Source organism: Sciurus vulgaris, assembly GCF_902686455.1.
Source record: "Sciurus vulgaris genome assembly, chromosome: 6".
NCBI lineage: Eukaryota > Metazoa > Chordata > Mammalia > Rodentia > Sciuridae > Sciurus > Sciurus vulgaris.
Window position 1 is genome coordinate 76,178,729 of NC_136466.1, and position 22,079 is coordinate 76,200,807.

The window sequence follows — 22,079 nt, forward strand, 5'->3', positions numbered from 1 at the left end:
TCATAGAAAGAGATACCCATAGACTAAAGGTGAAAGGATGGGAAAAAACATACCATGCACATGGACACAGCAAAAAAGCTGGAGTATCCATCCTCATGTCAGATAATGTGGACTTCAAGCCAAAACTAGTCAGAAGGGATAAAGAAGGACATTACATACTGCTTAAGGGAAGCATAAATCAGCAAGACATAACAATCATAAATATCTATGCCCCGAACATTGGCTCATGCATGTACGTCAAACAAATCCTTCTCAATTCCAGAAATCAAATAGACCACAACACAATAATACTAGGCGATTTTAACACACCTCTCTCACCACTGGATAGATGGTCCAAACAAAAATTGAATAAAGAAAGCATAGATCTCAATAACACAATCAACAATTTAGACTTAACCGACTTATATAGAATATACCATCCAACAAAGAACGAATACACTTTCTTCTCAGCAGCACATGGATCCTTCTCTAAAATAGACCATGTTTTATGCCACAAAGCTACTGTTAGCAAATACAAGAAGATAGAGATACTACCTTGTACTCTATCAGATCATAATGGACTGAAATTAGAAATAAATGACAGAATAAAAAACAGAAACTTCTCCAATACTTGGAGATTAAATAATACACTATTATATGATGAATGGATAACAGAAGACATCAGGAGGGAAATTAAAAAATTCTTATAAGTAAATGAGAACAAAGACACATCATATCAAAATCTCTAGGACACTATGAAAGCAGTACTGAGAGGAAGATTTATTTCATGGGGCGCATTCAACAAAAGAAGTAGAAATCAACAAATCAATGACTTAACAGTACAGCTCAAAGGCCTAGAAAAAGAGCAGACCAACACCAAAAGTAGTAGAAGACAGGAAATAGTTAAAATCAGAGCTGAAATCAACGAAATTAAAACAAAAGAAACAATCGGAAAAATTAACAAAATAAATAGTTGGTTCTTTGAAAAAATAAACAAAATTGATAAACCCTTAGCCACACTAACAAAGAGAAAAAGGGAGAAAACTCAAATTACTAAAATTCGGAATGAACAAGGAAATATCACAACAGACACGAGTGAAATACAAAACATAATTAGAAGCTATTTTGAAAATCTATACTCCAACAAAACAGAGAACCTGGAAGACATCAACAAGTTTCTAGAGACATATGAATTACCTAAACTGAATGAGGAAGACATACACAACTTAAATAAATCAATTTCAAGCAATGAAATAGAAGAGGTCATCAAAAGCCTACCAACAAAGAAAAGTCCGGGGCCAGATGGGTTCTCAGCCGAGTTCTACAAAACCTTTAAAGAAGAGCTCATTCCAATATTTCTCAAAGTATTCCATAAAATAGAAGAGGAGGGAACCCACCCAAACTCATTCTATGAAGCCAATATCACCCTGATACCTAAACCAGACAGAGATACATCGAGGAAAGAAAATTTCAGACCAATATCCTTAAGGAACATCGACGCAATAATTCTCAACAAAATTTTAGCAAATCGCATACAAAAATATATTAAAAAGATAGTGCATCACGATCAAGTGGGTTTTATCCCAGGGATGCAAGGTTGGTTCAACATCCGGAAATCAATAAATGTCATACACCATATCAACAGACTAAAAGTTAAGAATCACATGATTATTTCAATAGATGCAGAAAAAGCATTCGATAAAAGACAGCATCCCTTCATGCTCAAAACACTAGAAAAAATGGGGTAGTGGGATCATTCCTTAACATTGTGAAGGCCATCTATGCTAAGTCCATGGCCAATATCATTCTAAATGGTGAAAAATTGAAAGCATTCCCCCTAAAAACTGGAACAAGGCAGGGATGCCCTCTTTCACCACTTCTATTCAGCATTGTTCTTGAGACTCTAGCCAGAGCAATTAGACCAACCAAAGAAATTAAAGGGATACGAATTGGAAAAGAGGAACTCAAACTATCCCTATTTGCTGATGACATGGTTATATATTTAGAGGAACCTGGAAATTCCACCAGAAAACTCTTAGAACTCATAAGTGAATTCAGTAAAGTAGCAGGTTACAAGATCAATGCTCATAAATCCAACACATTTTTTATACATAAGTGATGAATCTTCAGAAAGAGAAATAAGGAAAACTACCCCATTCACAATAGCATCAAAAAAAATAAAATACTTGGGAATCAATCTCACAAAAGAGGTGAAAGACCTCTACAATGAGAACTACAGAACACTAAAGAAAGAAATTAAAGAAAACCTTAGAAGATGGGTAGATCTCCCATGTTCATGGATAGGAAGAATTAATATTGTCAAAATGGCCATACTACCAAAAGTGCTATACAGATTCAATGCAATTCCAATTAAAATCCCAATGATGTACCTTACAGAAATAGAGCAAGCAATTATGAAATTCATCTGGAAGAATAAGAAACCCAGAATAGCTAAAGCAATCCTCAGTAGAAAGAGCGAAGCAGGTGGTATCGCAATACCAGATTTTCAACTCTATTACAAAGCAATAGTAACAACAACGGCATGGTATTGGTACCAAAATAGACAGGTAGATCAATGGTACAGAATAGAGGACACGGACACAAACCCAAATAAATACAGTTTTCTCATACTACACAAAGGGGCCAAAAATATGCAATGGAGAAAAGATAGCCTCTTCAACAAATGGTGCTGGGAGAACTGGCAAGCCATATGCAACAGAATGAAATTAAACCCTTTTCTCTCACCCTGCACAAAACTCAACTCAAAATGGATCAAGGAACTTGGAATCAGACCAGAGACCCTGCATCTTATAGAAGAAAAAGTAGGCCCAAACCTTCAACTTGTTGGCTTACAGGACTCTCATAGCCCAAGAAATAAAAGCAAGAATCAACAACTGGGATAGATTCAAACTAAAAAGCTTTCTCTCAGCAAAGGAAACTATCAGTAATGTGAAGAGAGAGCCTACAGAGTGGGAGAATATCTTTGCCACTCATACTTCAGATAGAGCGCTAATATCCTGAATCTATAAAGAACTCAAAAAACTCTACACCAACAATACAAATAACCCAATCAACAAATGGGCTAAGGAAATGAACAGACACTTCACAGAAGAAGATGTACAAGCAATCAACAGTTATATGAAAAAATGTTCAACATCTCTAGTAATAAGAGAAATGCAAATCAAAACTACCCTAAGATTTCATCTCACCCCAATTAGAATGGTGATTATCAAGAACACAAGCAACAATAGGTGTTGGAGAGGATGTGGGCAAAAAGGTACACTCATACATTGCTGGTGGGGTTGCAAACTAGTGCAGCCACTCTGGTAAGCAGTATGGAGATTCCTCAGAAAGCTTGGAATGGAACCACCATTTGACCCAGCTATCCCACTCCTTGGCCTATACCCAAAGGACTTAAAATCAGCATACTACAGAGATACAGCCACATCAATGTTCATAGCTGCTCAATTCACTATAGCCAGATTGTGGAACCAACCTAGATGCCCTTCAGTTGATGAATGGATAAAGAAACTGTGGCATATATATACAATGGAATATTACTCCGCCATGAGGAATGATAAAATTATGGCATTTGCAGGCAAATGGATGAAATTGGAGGGTATCATGCTAAGTGAGATAAGCGAATCTCAAAAAACTAAAGGACGAATGATCTCGCTGATAAGCAGATGAGGACATACGGGGGTGGGGGGTAGGAGGGGTTAGTGTTAGGGTTAGGGTTAGGTTTAGGGTTAGGGATAAGGAGAGTGGTAAGAATGAGGACGAAAGAAATGTATAGACAGAAAAGAGGGGTGGGAGGGGAGGGGGGAAGGGAAAAGAAATAACAAAATGAATCAAACAACATTGCCCTATGTAAATTTATGATTTTTAATTAAAATTAAAAATTAAAAAAAAGAAAAAAAATCCCTTTTTTACATATTAAAAAAAATTCTGTGATAGATTTTTGGTCAAGTTGTTTCCATTAAAAAGTACAGATTTTAAAAACTAATAACTTAAAATTGTTACACACACATACACACACACACACACACACACACATACACATACACACAACAAATGGTCCACAAAACATTCTGCTTTCCTTCTGAATGTTTTAGGATGCATTGTTATCATTAACCAGTCATTTACTATTAAACTTAAATGGCCAACTGAGACAAACAGTTCTGAGACCGTTCTTCCACCGCTGATTAAGACTGGGGTGGCAGGTGTTAGGGGTAATATTCATTTAGCCTTCTGAGCTTTCTGGGCAGACCTGGTGACCTTGCCAGCTCCAGCAGCCTTCTTGTCCACTGCCTTGATGACACCCACAGCAACTGTCTGCCTCATATCACGAACAGCAAAACGACCCAGAGGAGGATAGTCAGAGAAGCTCTCAACACACGTGGGCTTTCCTGGAACCATATCAACAATGGCAGCATCACTAGACTTCAAGAATTTAGGACCATCTTCCAGCTTCTTACCAGAATGGTGATCAATCTTTTCTTTCAGCTCAGCAAACTTGCAAGCAATGTGAGCTGTGTGACAATCCAGTACAGGGGCATAGCCAGCTCTGATTTGGCCTGGATGTTTCAGGATCATCACCTGAGCAGTGAAACCAGCTGCTTCCATTGGTGGATTGCTTTTGCTGTCACCAGCAACATTGTCACGATGAACATCTTTGACAGACACGTTCTTGACATTGAAGCCCACATTACCTCCAGGAAGAGCTTCACTCAGAGCTTCATGGTGCATTTCAGCAGACTTTACTTCAGTCGTGACATTGACTGGAGCAAAGGTGACCACCACGCCAGGCTTGAGAACTCCGTCTCCACTCAGCCCACAGGGACAGTACCAAGACTACCAATTTTGTAGACATCCTGGAGGGGCAGACGCAAAGGCTTGTCAGTTGGACAAGTTGGTGACACGATGCAATCTAAAGCTACAAGCAGTGTGGTTCCACTGGCACTGCCATCTTACGGGTGACTTTCCATCCCTTGAACCAAGGCATATTAGCACTTGGCTCGATCATGTTGTCACCATTCCAACCAGAAATTGGCACAAATGCTACTGTGGCAGGGTTGTAGCCAATTTTCTTAATGTAGGTACTGACTTGACTTCCTTAATGATTTCCTTGTATCTCTTCAGGGAAGAGATATGTTTTATTTTTATTTTTATTTTTGTAATAGGTAATCATTTGATGTGTTAATGACGTACAGTGTGGTATTTTAATACATGCATGCCTACCAGAATTATTGCTTCTGATTGTTTTGGAAGCTCCCTTTACCCTCTCCCCCTCATCCTTGTCAGCCTGGGATAATCACTATTCTACATTCAGATCAGAACTTTTTAGCTTCCACTTATAAGAGAGAACATGTGGCATTTAACTTTTTGTGTCTGGCTTATTTCACTTAACATAAAGTCCTCTGGTTTCATCTGCTTTTCTGAAAATAACAGGATTTTATTCTTCTCTGGATAATATTCCATTGTATACACATGCCACATTTTCTCTAACCTATCATCTGTCAGTGGACACTTATACTGATTCTCTATCTTACTCTTGTCAAAGGTGCAGCAATAAATATGGGAGTGTTTTGCTTATTTCAATTCCTTTGGATATACGCCTAGATGTTGAGAGAGTTGGATTAGATAGTGGGTCTAATTTTAATTTTTTGAGGAACTTCTAAACTGTTCTCCATAATGGCTATACTAATTCACATTGCCCCCAACCATGTAGGACAGAATCCTTTTTCTCTAACTTTTTTATGCTTCTGTCTTTTTGATAACAGCCATTCTAATTGGAGTGAGATAGCTTTTCATTTTTATTTATTTATCTATCTTTTGTATTTCTTGATGGCTAATGATATTGAACATGTCTTCATATTCCTGTTGCCCATTTGTATTTCTTCCTTTGAGAAGTGTCTAAAATAGTTTTTCCATTTTTTAAATCAGATTACTTCATCATCATTGTTTTCAAATCCCTTATTTATTTCTGCATATTAATCATTTGCCAGATGGATAGTTTTCAAGTATCTTCTCCTATTTTATAGATCATCTATTAACTCTTTGATTGTTTCCTTTAAAGTGCAGAGGCTTCTTAGTTGGATATAATAGCATTCAATTATCTTTGCTCTTCTGTACTTTTGGGATCATATCCAAAAAAAAAAAAAAAAAAAATCATTGCCTATTCCCGTGGTCTTCAAGTGTTTCCTTTATGTTTTCTTTTATAGTTTCATAGTTTTAGGTATTGTTTAGATCTTTGATCCATTTTGAGTTGACTTTTACAGAATGAGTGATGTGAATCAAGTTTCAATCTTTTTGCATATGGATGTTCAGTTTTCTCAACATCATTTATTGAAGAGGCTCTTTTCTTCAATGTATGTTTTCAGCATTGTTGTCAATAATATTAGCTGTAGATTCATGGGTTCATTTCTGGGGTCTTTTTTTCTATTTTATTTTATTCTATAGGCCTGTGTGTCTTTTTATACCAGTACCATATTTTTGTTAAGATGTTGAATTTGGCAAAAAAAAAAAAAAAAAACATAAAAAAAATCTGGAAGATACTTAAAACTTACATATGCTCTTATTTTTTCTAAACATATCTACCTCTCATAGAACTTAGTTTATAAATTAGGCTCAGGATAATATTAACAGTAACAACTAATAATAAATAATTTTAGCAATATACTCTAGTAAAAGTAATTTAAAACTTCTTTTTAAAAGTCTGTGACTCCCTCACCTAATAACAAATGTGTTTATCTTAAAGATTCTTTCTGAGCAAATTTTGAGCTAATTCTGAGCAAATTAGTTCACATTTCTGAGCCTTAGGCAGCTGATCTGCTAAAAGCTGTATAATACTCTCAGATTTTTTATGAGGATAAAAGGAAAGAATGTAGATAAAGGACTTGGCTATGTTAGTCCCTTATCCTTCTGTTCTCTAATTTAGAATTTTAAAAAATGTTTATTTCTTTAGAGTATGAAATTTAATTCTTATCTTACTAAAACTTTGATAAATACATAAAATGGAAAACATACTTTTTATGTCTAATTTTTTTGAGATATGAATTGCTGTGAGCAACTTTTCAAAAAGAACATACAGTTTTATGATAATTTCCTTTTTGGTTATGTTTTGTTTCCTTATCATTTTCAGTTATTTAGTTAAACACAATTTCTATCTAGTTTTCACTATGCCATATGTGTATTTCTGGGTTATGGTAACAATACTTATTAGGGAAGAGTAAAGTTGGAAATGTTGATAGTCACCATTGCTGATCACAGTTGTTACCTAGCTGGAGAGAGAGAGAAAGAGGGAGGAAGATATCATTCAGTGTTTCTTCAGATTGGGTCTTATTTATTGGATTTGTATGAAACCTTTGAGTATTTTTAAATTGGTTAGATCATCAACTCAAGCCGGGCATGGTGACTCACACACCCTTAATCCCAGCGACTCAGGAGGCTGAAGCAGGAGGATCTTGCGTTCAAAGCCAGCCTCAGCAACAGTGAGGAGCTATGCAACTCAGTGAGACTCTTTCTCTAAATAAAATACAACATAGGACTGGGGATGTGGCTCAGTGGTTCAGTGCCCCTGAGTTCATTCCCCCGTTACACCCCCCAAAACAGAGTATCAGCTCAAATCAACCATGTAAAGTATTTAAACTTCTAGAAATTTATAGTAAACTATCTCTTCAATGTGGTAATCTCTCTCTTCAATATATTGCTTTTATTTCTTTAGGATATGTAACCAGTAAGTGCAGAGTCATATCATAGTTTTGTTTTTAGTTTTTTGAATAATCTCTATATTATGTTTTATAATGGCTGTGCCAATTTACATTCCTATCAACAATACATTAACTGTCCTCTTTTCTTCACATCCTCACCAACACTTATCTTTTGACTTTTTGATAATAGCCATACTCACAGGTATAAGAGTATATGTCATTGTGGGCTTGATTTGAATGTCTCTGATGAGGGATGTTGAAGACTTTCATACACCTACCTTCAATTTGTATGACTTCTTAGAAAACATCTGTTCCATTCCTTTGCCAATAATTGAGTTATTTGGGGTTTTTGATTTATTTTTTTTCTTTTGTTATTGAATTTCATGTGGTCCTTCTATATTTTGGATATTAGTGAATGTGCAGTTTGCAATTATTCTCTCCCATTCCACAGATTAGCTTTCAATTCTGTTGGTTGTTTACTTTTCTGTGCAGGATTTTTCAGTTTGTTGCAGTCCTACTTGTTTATTTTTGCTTTTGTTGAGATTGAGGTGTTATTGGAAACTCAGAGGTGAAATCCAATTGCCAGCCACAGAAGTGTGCTTCACACATCCATTTCCAATACGTGTCTCAGAGTTTGCCAGCTATAGTTTGCCTGCTCCCTTGCCTTGGAGGTAGATCAATCCCCATCTTTTTGTTTCCTTTCCTTTTCTTTCCATTGGTGAAATAGAGTCTTGATCTTAGCAGGAACTTTTGCATCAATGGGGCCCTAGCTTCAGCTCCACTTTTCACTGCAGGTGTCTGTCTTCAGCACAATCATCAACCCCAGGAGTTCTCCATTCACAGTGACAGGATGTCTTGCAGATTCTTAAAAATGACATAGGTATTAGAATGATCTTGGTGAGATGTAAAAACATTTTATATTTCAAATACGGATCAAGAATAAAATGGACAGTCCCATAGGAAAAATGTTGCAACAGTAAACAAAATCTACATATTTTTTTGTGTGTGTGTTTTGTTTTCCATGTGCTCTTTGCTCTTTCAAAGAGGGTTGTGTTCAGCTTGTGACGAAATATTTTTGCAGTAGTTGACAAACATATTACCTGCTTAATTAGACTGTAAGCTTGGATATGACATTAATCAAATTGGTATAACCTTTCCATATTTTGGGAAAAATATGAAGTCAATATGTTAAAGGACTTAATACTCCCTCTTCCTACATATCTTCTTGATAGGGTCAGGTACTTGATGTGGCATATGAACTCTTGGTATTTGGGACAGGTGCTTTCTGATATCTGTCTACTGTCAGGGCAAATTTTTCTCCCAACTAATCTTCTCCATGGAGGTCCTTTGCTACAGATTTAAGTGGTAACATAAAACAGGAACCTATTGAAAGGGGTATGTTCATTAAGGGAGCATTAGTTGAACACATCTGTGTATAGGCATTGTATGAGCCACTGGTTACATAGAGAAAAATCAGTCATACTGTACAGTGAGATGGATTATTTCTTCTCTAGAATTACTGCTCATATCTCTAACATATCCTTGTCCACCAAAAATAGTTTGGAATTTTGCACCCAAATAGTTTCTTATTTTTCCTATATTTGTGTATTCAGTTATCATTTATTGAATGCCTTAGATAAAATACTTAATAAAAATTTCCCAGTGGAACTTACAACCCTGTTTAAGAGAAAAACACATATAATCTCTACATGTATAATCAGATGTGTTAAGTCTCTAGAATGATGAGTGTGAAGGAAGAGAGCTTCATGGTGTTATAAAAGTAATAAATGTCCTGAGGGAGGGGTTCATGGTGTGAGAAAACTTGTAACTGGGAAGATGATTTGGGGAAGGGAGGCGCTATGCCAAAAGAATCAAGGAGTATTTAAGGAACTAAGAAAAAAAGTGATATGGCTGGGTCACTGAGACATAGCAGGAAAAGGTTCGAGAAATTGTCAGGTCAGGCATTTCAACTTCATCTTAGAATCCATCAGAAGCACTGGATGCATTTTATGTAAAGTGAAGAAGTGAAGAGTGATAGCTTTGTGTGTGTGTGTGTGTGTGTGTGTGTGTGTGTGTGTGTTTGAGGTGATGACAAGATCAGAAGTATGAAGTACTATACTTAAGTGACCTTGGGAACATTAACTCCTTCAAATCTAAATATCTGTCTATGAAATACCTTTTTGAGGGGCACTTTTGAGAAACTATGAGGTAGTCAACTAAAAGTGATTATTATTCACTATTTGGTATATATTCATAGGAAATAACATCATTATGTCAAAGAATGATCTGCACTTGTATATTTATTATAGCACGACTATGTAGTGATGAAGTGAAAACAGCCTCAGGGTCCGTCAAATGATGAATAGGTAAAGACAAGATGGAATACACACACACACACAATGGAATGCTATTCATGAAAAGGATAAAATCCTGGCATGTATGGCAGCATGAATGGAACTGGAAGTCATTTTGTTAAATGAAATAAGTCAGGCACAGAAAGGCAAGTTCTGATGACCTCACTTGTTTGTGGAATCTAAAACAGTTCATCTCATAGAAGTGGAGAGTAGAATGGTGGTTAATGGAGGCTACGAAGAGTAGTGGGAAGGGAGCAATACAGAAAGGTTGATAGTAAGTACTAAGTTTTAGAAGGAAGAAGCCTGGTATGCTATTGCACAGTAAGATAATTGTAAATAATAATAAATATAATACATAGTTAATGCTAGAAGAGAGAATTTTGAATGTTTCACCATAAAAATGGTAATGTTTACCCCAATCTGAATATTACATCACATGGTACCCCATAAATATGTATAACTTTCATATATCAGTTAAATAATACTAAGAGTAACAAAGAAAAAAGTGATTATTATAATACCTGGCACAGAGTAAGAACACAATTTTCTAATTATTATATTAAGAAGCACAACATAGTATAATCTATAAATATAATGTAATAAATATTTGAACATATCATAAATTGATATAATGTTTAGATCTGCCAATCATAGTATTATTATTACATCAGGATCACTTTTACTCTTGCTATTGTTGGTATTATTATGTGGGAAAAATAGCTAGGAGGCTGTTGCAGTATTGCAAGCACTACATTGGTGGCAATAGAAGTGGAAAGGAGGCAGATGGATCTGCATAATATTTTGAAGAAAAAGCAGTAGGATTTGGTGATGAAGAGATATGAGAGAAAGGCATCAGGTGAGGAGAGGAATATGACAAGCTGGCTCTTTCTTTTCCAGGTTGAGCAACCAGACTAACAGTGGTGCCATCCACTGAAACAGAAAATGATGGAAGAGGACAAGGTGTGGTTGGAGTGGGAAAAACTGTAGTTTGGTTTTGGACATGTGGAACATGAAGTAGTGCTTCTGAGTTTTCTGAGAGGAAATGTCAAGTAGACAGTCAGTCTCACACTTTTGTAGTTCAGGAAAAAGTGTGACTTGCAAGCCATTTGAATGAAGTTGGTAATCAAAGTTATAGGAACAAGTAATATCACCTGGATGAAGAGCACAGAGTGAGATGAGAAGTAGGACGAGAATTTTGAGCAATGTCACTATTCAGTATCTGGAAAAAGGAGAATGACACCAACATACCAAACAACTTACCAAACCTCAGAAATAGCCAAAAGAGTAAGAGAAAATCCATGAACATTTATAAAACTTTAAGAAAAATATATGGAAGATTGTGATAACCTTAAATTATGATATAATAATGATTTCTACAAATATTAAATGTGGGAGATGACTTCAAGGACAGATGAGTGAGATTATCCTAAATAATCTGCCAAGGTAGTGATATTCTTCCTCTTTCAGCATCTCTGAACAGCACATTCTGTTCACTGAATGCAGGTGACATAAAGAAGTCATCCATATGGGAAGTATATTTCCAAAGATTTTAAAGTAACAGCCTGGGTTAAAAAAAATTAAGGCATTAGATGCCAAATGAGTGCATGAAGCTTTCCAAGTTCTTAGACAAGATCCATTAGTTTGGAAGGACAGTTGTATAGCGTATTGCATATATTATCCATATATTTATACAGATACAACAGAAATACATTTCTATCCTCTAACTAAACATTTGAACATATCAAAATACCAAAATTTATAAATGCAGTTTCTCCTTTGGAAGCAAAATGTAATGACTTTTCTGACTACTTCATTGGCTTATAGAACTCTTTAAAATTTTTACTAGTCTTTCATATTTTTTTTTAAAGATAGGATTTGCTAGTGACATGTGCCATTAGTGATGGTACACTGGATCTCTTCTGTCAGTTTACATAACAAACCAAGAAATACATATTTAGTATTTAATACATACTTAATACATACTAGTACTTTTAGTCCTAGTTCTTCATGTCTCCCATTTTTATTTGAGAAAAAGAAACTCAGCAAAAACATTAACCAGACTTTATGTGAAAATGTTTATGCCAATGACTGCATAAGCAATCTGGTCTTAGAGCAGATTTCAAAGGTCCTCCAAATTGGCTTCAAGTGCTCTGGAATATAGTCCCCAGTGGGGAATGCCAATGACCAGAAGGAGGACTGAAGATGAGGCCATGAATGTATGAAAGTTGTGTTCCATGCATGCCTTCAGTATCCCCAAGCTATGTTGATACCAAATTTCTAGAATTTCTGTTTTTATATATTTGATGTGTGCTCCAGATATGTCTTCCTTCCCCAAAGTTTAATTTTCACATTCTAAATTCATTTTTTATTTGGTTTATATTTTCATTCATCTCCTATCTCCTTTCTTAAAGGGTGTATCTACATCCAACTCTAATCATGCCTTCTATCTTTAATAAATTGTCATATCCATTAATCATTCTGAACAGCTTCCACTTTCAGTGCCAAATCTGTCAATGCAATATAAGATCAGTAATTGCTAAGCATCCATCATATCTGAAGTAATGTGTCACTAAATTCTTGGCTGTTCCCAATGGTTAACTAACCTGAGTCTTGTTGAACCAGAGCTAATGTCAAGTGGTTTCCTTTCTGTTTTTTTTTGTTTCCCTACATAAAATTATTTGAAGAAAAAAGCCCATCTTAAGCAACAAATTTTTTCTAAATCACTTATGTAAGCAAACCAGTATTGCCACACAGAATTTTAAGCACAGCTGGCTGACAAATCAACCACCTATTAGCGTACTGATATCAAGAAGGAGAGATGTGCTAACTCAATCATAGGGGGAAAAGTCACATATAATAATTTCACTAACTTCTTTTCTAACTGAGCTAAAAATAGCATGGGATACAGTCAGCAGTGATTTTAAGAGTCTTTTTCTAAAGGCCATGCATTTAAAAAATACATGTTGCATCTTCACTTTCATGATATCCAAATGTCTCTGGGTCACATTCCAATAATGTTCACCTTCTGTCCATAGATAAAATACAGGAAGAAGGACCATAAATGGTGAACTCCATTTGGCAGCCTGACAACTTCCTTGACAGAACTATATCTGGCTGGGAGACCTGAGCTTGCTGATTCAGCAAGGTGACACGGCCATGGGCCCGGGTGGGGCAGTTAAGGCCACTCTGAAGACCTCAGCTGGTACCTTTCTATTAGAGTTCTGCATCTTGGTTTCTGGGCATTCTAATCAAGTATGAGTTGGATTAACCCAGGCTGAAGACTTTCTGGGTTTATTGTCAGCCTGTCAGCATCTCGCAGTAGTGATGGTGAAGGCAGATAGCCAGGAAAAGTGGAAGCCCCTGAACAACTGGGCTCACAAAACTTACTAGCAAAATTCTCTGCTTTATTTTGGAAGCATTTCTGAGATCTTTGTATTCCTTCTAGCTGTTTTCAGTCACCACACAGCACTTGCTGTCATACAAAATTCTAAACACAGCTGGACAGAGAATCAACCACAGGCACAGCCATACAAAGCAAGGAGAGGTTGTGACAAGTGTGTGCATATCAAAAGAATAAAAAAGTCATGCAAAATAATGTACATGCACCTTTCCCTCTCTTGTTTGCTTCTGTGTTCTACTCTATTAATCATCCTCATGTTGTGAAAACAGTGAAAAATCTCTAAATTCTGGGTGCTAGAAATCCATTGATATTACACATGAGCAAAGAAAGATAGCCCCGGTGAACAGTATCACTGTAAATTTCTCCACTCCTAACTCAGAAAGCAGTAATGTTAGCACTATATTTCAGAGTTTTATTACCATTGGTCAGATATGTTCAGGAGTGTGATATAGTGATAAGCCCAAGATAACAGTCATTTGACTGGAAGATATGAAAGGAAAAGACTATATATATTTATATATACACACACATATGTATTTATAATTGCTTTTTTGGAAGAATATAAAGACAGAATGCTCTATGTTAGGAAATAAAGAGTTCTCAAAAGGCATTTTCTCTTTTTTTCCCACAGTTAGAGGTGCACCTAATTCAACCCTGACTCAATGGGGTTTCCAATCATCAGAAATGGAATTATTCTTGTCCACATGCTCTGTTGGTGAGCAAGTGTCACTATTAGAAGCTAGTCCATATCTTTCACCTTTAATTGTAGCTATATGTTACTGCATGAATGAGAATTGGAAAAGAGAGCAATTAATTTGATTGATGCAGACAGCCAAAGTGGGTAATTTAGACCCCCGAAACTTCCTTTAGGACTTGAGTGAGCCTATTGGGCTGTCTTGGTAAGTCACAACAGGGATAATTGCCATCTTTTCACTCCAGTGTGTGGACAACTGCTTCTAATACTTTTTTCCCTCTGGAAATTTGCATTTGTATTTTATTGAGTTAAATGATGATAGGTAAAATTGGCCATTAATATATTAATATGTTCAAATTCAAGTATATTTTAAAAACAATTAGACAACAATCTGAGATAAAATAGTTTTAAAAACACACTCACACAAGCACAAAAATACTAACAACAATAAAAATACAAGCTTAGTGGGGAAAAAGTCAATTTAACATCAATTTTTATCTGTAAGGTTGATAGACAGTGCACATGTAGTCTTTTATGTAACTGGAACCATGGATTACTGTGGTTAGTGTAACTTGAAAGAAAACAAGCTGTTCATTGACCGTGAAACCAGTTCAGTGCAACTAATTCTCTGTATTTCAATGATAAAGACATTTAAGGAATTAGATGTATAAGTTTCATTAGGGCACACCAATAGGAAGCATCTAATTCCTTAAAACAGTACTCTAAAAGTTAAAGGAGATAGTCTTGAGGGGATAAATGGAATTAAGGAATAAGAATTAACATATTTTGTTTTTCTTTTTGAGCAAAATCTTCAGGAATTCTTGTGTGAAAATAAATACCAGTCATATTTTTGTGGCTAATTTTTATGTGCCAACTTGCTTGGGCCACAGGGTGCCTAGGTATTTGGTCAAATATTTTTATGCATGTGTCTAGGAGAGTGCTGGTGGATGAGATTATAATTTTAATTAATGTACTGAGGAGAGAGGATTTCCTTCCTTATTTAGGAGGCCTTCATTCAATAGAAAACTGGAAATCTCTATGTAGTAGAATGAAATTGAACCCCTGTCTTTTACCCTGCACAAAACTCAAAGTGGATCAAGGACCTAGGTATTAGACCAGAACCCTGTGCCTACTAGAAGAAAAAGTGGGACTGAATCTCTAACATGTCAGCTTAGAAACAAATTAGGCAAAGGCACTGAACAAATACTTCACCAAAGAAGTAATATGAATAATTGAAAAAAATATGAAAAAATGGTAAATATCTCTAGAAGTTAGAAAATGCAAATTAAAACTGCACTAAAGCTTTGCTTCCTGATCACTTTGATGTGAGCTGCTTCACTTGTTAATACTCTCCTGCTATGATGCTCAGCCTCACCTAAAGCCCTGAGAAATGGAGCCAGCCTTTTACTGACTAAGTCCTCTTAAACCATCTTGATGGATGTGGTAAACACCCTAAAAATACCTGCTGTCTGAACCTTTGAGGTATCTGAAGGGGAAGGGGCAAAATGAAGAGCTTCAGAACTTGACCCTTTCTGGTCATGTTGGATTTGACAGTCTCCCTGACCAACTGGTCAAAAAGTCTACTTCTCGAGAATTCTGTTTCAACATCCCGTGTGTTGGTGAGACAGGCATGGCAAATCCACATTAATCGATACTTTATTCAACACCAAATTTGAAAGTGACAACAAATCAGGTATCCAGTTAAAGATCAGAAGTTGTGAGCTTCAGGAAAGCAATGTGTGGCTCAAGCTAACCATTGTCAACACTGTGGGATTTGGAGACCAGATAACTAAAGATGACAGTTGTAAGCCAATAGTGGGATACGTCGTTGCCTAATTTGAGGCCTACTTGCAGGAGGAATTGAAGATTAAACATTCTCTCTTCAACTATCATGACACGAGGGTTCATGCTTGTCTCTATTGCCCCTGTAAGTCATTCACTGAAGTCCCTGGACATGGTCACCATGAAGAAGCTGGACAATAAGGTAAACACTATTCTAATAATTGCAAAAGCAGACAGCATTGCCAAGAATGAATTGCACAAATTCAGAAGTAAGATCGTGAGTGAACTAGTCAGCAGCAGCATCCAGGTATATCAGTTCCCTACAGATGAAGAAACGGTGGCAGAGATTAATGCAACAATGAGCATGCACCTCCTGTTTGCAGTGGTTGGCAGCACTGAAGAGGTGGAGATTGGCGACAAGATGGTGAAGGCCAGGAAGTACCCCTGGGGCATGGTACAGGTTGAGAATGAAAACTATTGTGTTTTTGTGAAGCTGCAGGAGATGCTGATAAGTGTGACCATGGAGAACTTGCAGGAACAGACACACACCCTCCATTATGAGTCGTATCAGTGTTGTAAACTTGAGGAGTTGGGGTTCAAGAACACTGACCCTGACAGCAAGTCCTTCAGTCTTCAGGAGACATATGAAGCAAAAAGGAATGAATTCCTGGGAGAATTGCCAAAGAAAGAAGAAGAGATGAGACAGATGTTTGTCATGAGAGTGACGGAGAAAGAGGCTGAATGTAAGCAGAGAAGGAACATCACGAGAAGTCTGACTTTCTAAAACGGACATACCAAGAAGAGAAGAAGAAAGTGTAAGACAAGAAAGAGGAGCTGGAGGAGGAGGTGAACAAGTTCCAGAAGAAGAATGCAGCAGCTCAGCTCCTACAGTCCTAGGCCCAGCAAACCCTGAAAGACAAGAATAAGAAAAACACAAGCTTCACATAAAGCCTAGCAAGCCAAGCACGTCCCCGCGTTCACCTACTCTTGCAGTCATAGTGTACCTCTGCCATCTGTGTCCTTTTGTTCTATTTTGTTTTGTCCTTCCCCAAACGCCAAGAACTCAACTCATTTTGCTGAATGTTGTTGGTGGTGAAAAACGATAGAATGAGGGAATAATAACAAAAGCTCTGTGCAGCTGGACTTTGTTTCTGAAAGTAAATGATTTGCCTTTCATGCCTGCTCCAAATGGTGGCAGGAAGCATGCCTGTTTCTTGTATGTGGCTTTCAATGAGGAAAGTGGGGTAAAAGGCTACCTGTATTTCTGATACCTCAGCAGCTAAACTAAAACCCTAAATAGCCGTGACAACAACTTGCATTTTCTTGATTGTTCATCTCCATGATCACACAATCCTAAACTGTCTTTTCTTCACACCAGCCCCAAACTAAGAAAGATTTGAACATAGGCATAAAGGGGGGCAAGCATCATAGATGACTTTTACATTTGCGTGAATGTTTTGTTTTAATGGCTAACGTATTGGCTTGAGCTTGTGGTCTGTTCAAACTGTCTCTCGTAGGGTTGAGACTGTATCTGACCACCCACTCAAAGACTGGCCAAGTTGGGACCAACTGGTGTAAGGAATGATGATCATGTTCACATTGACCAGCATGTCCTTCATCCTCCCTCAGATCAAGATCTCAAGGGTCATGTCATATATCACTGATTTTAAAAGAATCTCCCACTGAGGACGATGGGCTTCCCACAATCTTCTTACAGTGAAGACTCTTTCCTAAGCACACCTGCATTTCCTCTCAGCAGGCTGAGGGGCTGGACCTTATAACTAATTCCAGATCTTATAACTAATTCCAGGACATTGGTACTTGCAATACAATTTTCACTCATCACAAGAAGGAAGAAAAATACACTTAAATTCCATCTCACTCTTGTCAGAATGGCAACCATCAAGAATACAAATAACAATAAATGTTGGCAAGGATGTTGGGAAAATGTAACCCATGCATTATTGGTGGAGCTGCAAATTGGTGTAACCACTTTGGAAAGTAGTATGGGAGATTCCTCAGAAAACTGGATTGGAACCCACCATTTGACTCAGTTATCCCATTCCTAGGTTTATACCCAAAGGACTTAGAATCAACATACTACAGTGACACAGCCACATCAATGTTTATAGCGGCTCAATTCCAATAGCTAAACTGTGGAACCAACCTAGGTGTCCTTCAACAGATGAATGGAGAAAGAAATTGTGGTATATATACACAATGGAATATTACTCAGCCTTAAAGAATAATGAAATTGTCACGTTTGCGGGGTAAACAGATGGAACTGGAGAATATCATACTATGTGAAATAAGCCCAATACCAAAAAACCAAAGCCTGAATGTTCTCACTAATATGTGGACGCTAACCTCAACAAGGGAGGGTGGGGAGGGGAAGAATAGAAGTCCCACTGTATTAGACAAAGGGGAATGAAGGGAAGGGAGGAAGGATGGGAATAGGAAAGACAGTAGAATGACTCAGACGTAACTTTCCTGTGTTCATACGTGATACATGACTAGTATGATTCCATGTCATGTATAACCATAAGAATGGGATCCTTATTAGAATAACTTATACTCTATATATGTATATATGTCAAAATGCACTCTACTCTTATATATAAGAACAAATTAAAAGTTAAAAATTTAAAAAATTTTTAAAAGTATAAAAAAACCTGACCCTATTATGGGTAAGAGGAAACTTCTGCCTAACTGCTTGAGCTGCGTATTCCATCTTTTCTGAGTTCTGAACTCAAACTGAAACTGAAGCCTTGACATCTTGGGTCTTGGGCCTGCGTACTCGCAGTGAGACCTTTCAGGGTCAGCGTTCAGTTCTGCTTGCTCTCAGGCCTTTAGACGAGAACTGGAACTACACAGTGGCTCCCACGTGCCGACTGCGGATCTTGGGACTTATCAGCCTCCATAACCACTTGAAGCAAGTCCTTATTTTGCACCCCTATCCCCGCTACACCCTATTGATCTGTTTCTTTGCAGAAGCATGATTCATGCAGCTAATTTGTGTAGTGTCTTCAAGGTTTTATCTCTGCCCTCCTCTACCCCAGCATTATCTTTTGGAAAGTCCAGTGTTTAAAATTTCTGAGGAACCCCTTTCCTCTGCTCAAGCAGCTATGTGTAAGTATGTTCTTCATGTTTTTAAATGTTTTCTGATTGGTGGTCCATAACTCTACATCTTAAAGGAGAGTTTCAATGGAGGATTGTAATATGTCCATATTCAAAGTGAAAACTAGTACCAAATCACACATTAGTTGATTAAAATAGTACTGTGTGAAGTGACTGTTTTACCTAAACATAGAGAGCTATTTTAATTTATAGTTACAAACATATGTCCTATGCCATACTTACAAATTGCCTGATAGATTCAGGTCAATAACTGTCTTAAGTCCCAACAAATTCTGAGAAATACATTGAGAAAAGAAAAAGGGACACATGCAAGGGGTCAATTCTGCCATGTTTTCGTATAATTTTAAGGTTCAGATCCTTAGGTACAGAAAAGTCAAAGGCATCATTTTTTTCTCTACAAAAGTTCTATAGCTCCATTTAATGCTCAGTCATTTGGCAAACACTCAAGATTGGTGTTTCTTTTTAAGCAGAAAGCAAGGTGAAGGAGGAATTTGCTATCAATTAGTAGCAAAAATTTAAGATTTACAGAATTAGAATAATGAATTTTTAGGGGAACAAAGATATGACCAAATTAATCTGAAGAATTTCAATCTAAGCAAACCTCTGTAGACTAGACTCTGGATGCAAATAACAAGAATCTAGATGAAAGATAGATTAAATCATTTAATTAATCCAGTTAGTAAGGTTTACCATGATAAACATTTTTATTTTGGCGCTAGTGGCTTCTTAGCAGCCTGATTTTTTCCTTCCAATTCTATACTCAGGTATGCAACCACCCACATTTTATTTTAACCTATGTAGACATACGTAACTAAGTTTAATATATTTAAAATTAAACTCTTCTCCCTCTCCCTCGAACCTTCTGACCTCATTATTTTTTTAGTAAATAGAAAATTCCTTCTTCCATTCACTCAGATAGCGACATTATCTTTGGCTCTTCACTCACATTTCCACTCTAAATCTATCCGAGGATCCTGTGATCTTTTCTAAAGCTTAGTCACTTTTCAGGGCTCTCGCTCTTTCCACCTGATTCAGGAAGGAAGAAAAAAATTGATATTTGAGACAGAACAGTCTCCCTGTTGAAGGGATTTGTGTCAAATAAATATAACTGAAATCTTTACCATAGGTCATGCACCGTCCTATATAGTAGAGATGGGGGTGAACAATTTCACATAGTTTATGATCTAAAAGAGATGACAGATAAATCAGTAAGCAAGTGAAATTTATTACAGATTGTTTTAAATCCCATATGTGAGATTAACCAGATGGTAAGACTGAAAGCAATAGGAGAATTCTACTTTAGATAGGCAGGAAAGAACTATAGGTGGAGACCCGCTGGAGGAGAGCCAGCAAGAGTATGGGCAGAGGCAACAGGAGAGCAAAGCCCAGAAGGAAAGAGCTCACCACGTGCAGCCACTGAAAAGATGGTCAGCCTGCCTGCAGAGCAGTGAGTGAGGGAGAGTGGAAGCTGGTGAGGTTGACTCCTAAACCAGACCACACAAACCCAAATGAGGAATTGCAGTTTCGTTCTAAGAGAAAAGGGGAGTCACTGTTTTAACCAGGGCAGCAGCAAGAGCAAATTTACCTTTAGAAGAGAAAGGATTGCAGTCTGAACTAAATTGATGTCTTGCTTATCCCCCATAAGATTTAAAGCTTGTCTTGATTTATACTAATTGTCAGTGAAAATTTCTTTGCCAGAACTTATCCTTCCCAATCAGTGATTGGAATTTGAGTTTGTATCTATATAAGTTTGTATCACGTAGTACAGCTGTGTGATTTGGCTATAATTTCAGCACCTGGCAAATGTAAAAATTCATTTGTAAACCATTTCTGGCCTGATGAGGGCAACATTTGACCAATTCATTGGAATAATTAGAAAAATAGAGAACATCTATGAAAGGATACTGATATTTTTAAATTGCAATAATTCCTAAAAGGTGGATTTTTGAAGGTGGTCTTTTCATTTTGGATATAACATTTAATGTATTTGCATGTATTTAATTTGTTTTTAAAAATTCACACACACACACACACAAACACAAGCATGTGCTCTATTATAAATAAGTTTATAGCAAAAAACAAACACCACCAAAACTCTTAGAAAAAAATAAGACCCTCTTAATTTGTTTTATACTTTCCATCCTAATGATGATGATACATTCATACATTTATGTGACATTCCTTTTTCTTATCATCACAAAACTTCCTACAATAAATAAGGAAATTCCTACTTTGATAATAATTTCAATCCTAACATTTATTTTGTATTATATTGTTTTCTACACTTTGAGGTCTTAGATTATTCTAAGAGTCACAGAATAATTCAATGCAGCTCTATTAAAAACCCAACAAAACTTAACTTCCCTTCCTGATTCTCAAAGCAAATCACTTAGTTTTCCACTCTGATGGTACTTTTTTTTTTTTTTTTTCAAACCACCTGTTACACTTTGCTAGCTGTAGCCAAAGATTTGTGAGATGTTCATGTACAATGTCTTCAGGGATTTTTCTTTCAATAGTTGCTTAAAATTTTAAGGAGGACTCTTGAGGACCCATAAGCTATTATCCTAAGGAATTAATTTTTAATGTGGAAATTCCAAGGACATAGCCAATTCATATGGATTATTTGAGGTCTTCAAGTTCGTTCTCCTTTCCTTAAGCTATAACCACCATGAGAACCTTTTAAAGTTGCACCTCTGCGCGTTCATCTTAAAGCTACACCTCCCTGAAATGAATTTGTCTCATGAAATTATCCTGCAATTTTTTATGTAGGCACTCAAAAAGTTTTAATCCTTGATTATACTTAAAATGTCATTATAATTCCCTCTTAAGGGTTATATAACATTATCACAAGGATAAAGTAGACTGATTAATTATAATAAGGACTAATTAGTATTACACTCTACTTTTCTCTGCAATTCCTTTATAAACAGAGCTAATTAATAGAATTAGATGCCAATATTTTGTATTCAATGAGTTAATGCATTAGATTATAATTTATTTTTAGCTCCAGTGTTACTTTA

The 22,079-nt window shown here is 36.6% G+C and overlaps 1 protein-coding gene and 1 pseudogene across 3 annotated transcripts in view; both read left to right on the forward strand.

Moving 5' to 3' along the window:
- The window catches only part of TMEM232 (transmembrane protein 232), a 326,537-nt gene that overhangs the window by 195,789 nt on the left and 108,669 nt on the right, over positions 1–22,079 (forward strand). The gene's annotated exons all lie outside the window — the stretch shown is intronic.
- Positions 16,040–22,079, forward strand: part of LOC306663437 (septin-11-like) — a 33,457-nt pseudogene continuing 27,417 nt past the window's right edge. Inside the window, exons 1-2 of the transcript in view lie at positions 16,040–16,858; positions 18,688–18,853. The product of the transcript in view is annotated as a septin-11-like (transcript). The remainder of the gene's footprint in view (positions 16,859–18,687; positions 18,854–22,079) is intronic.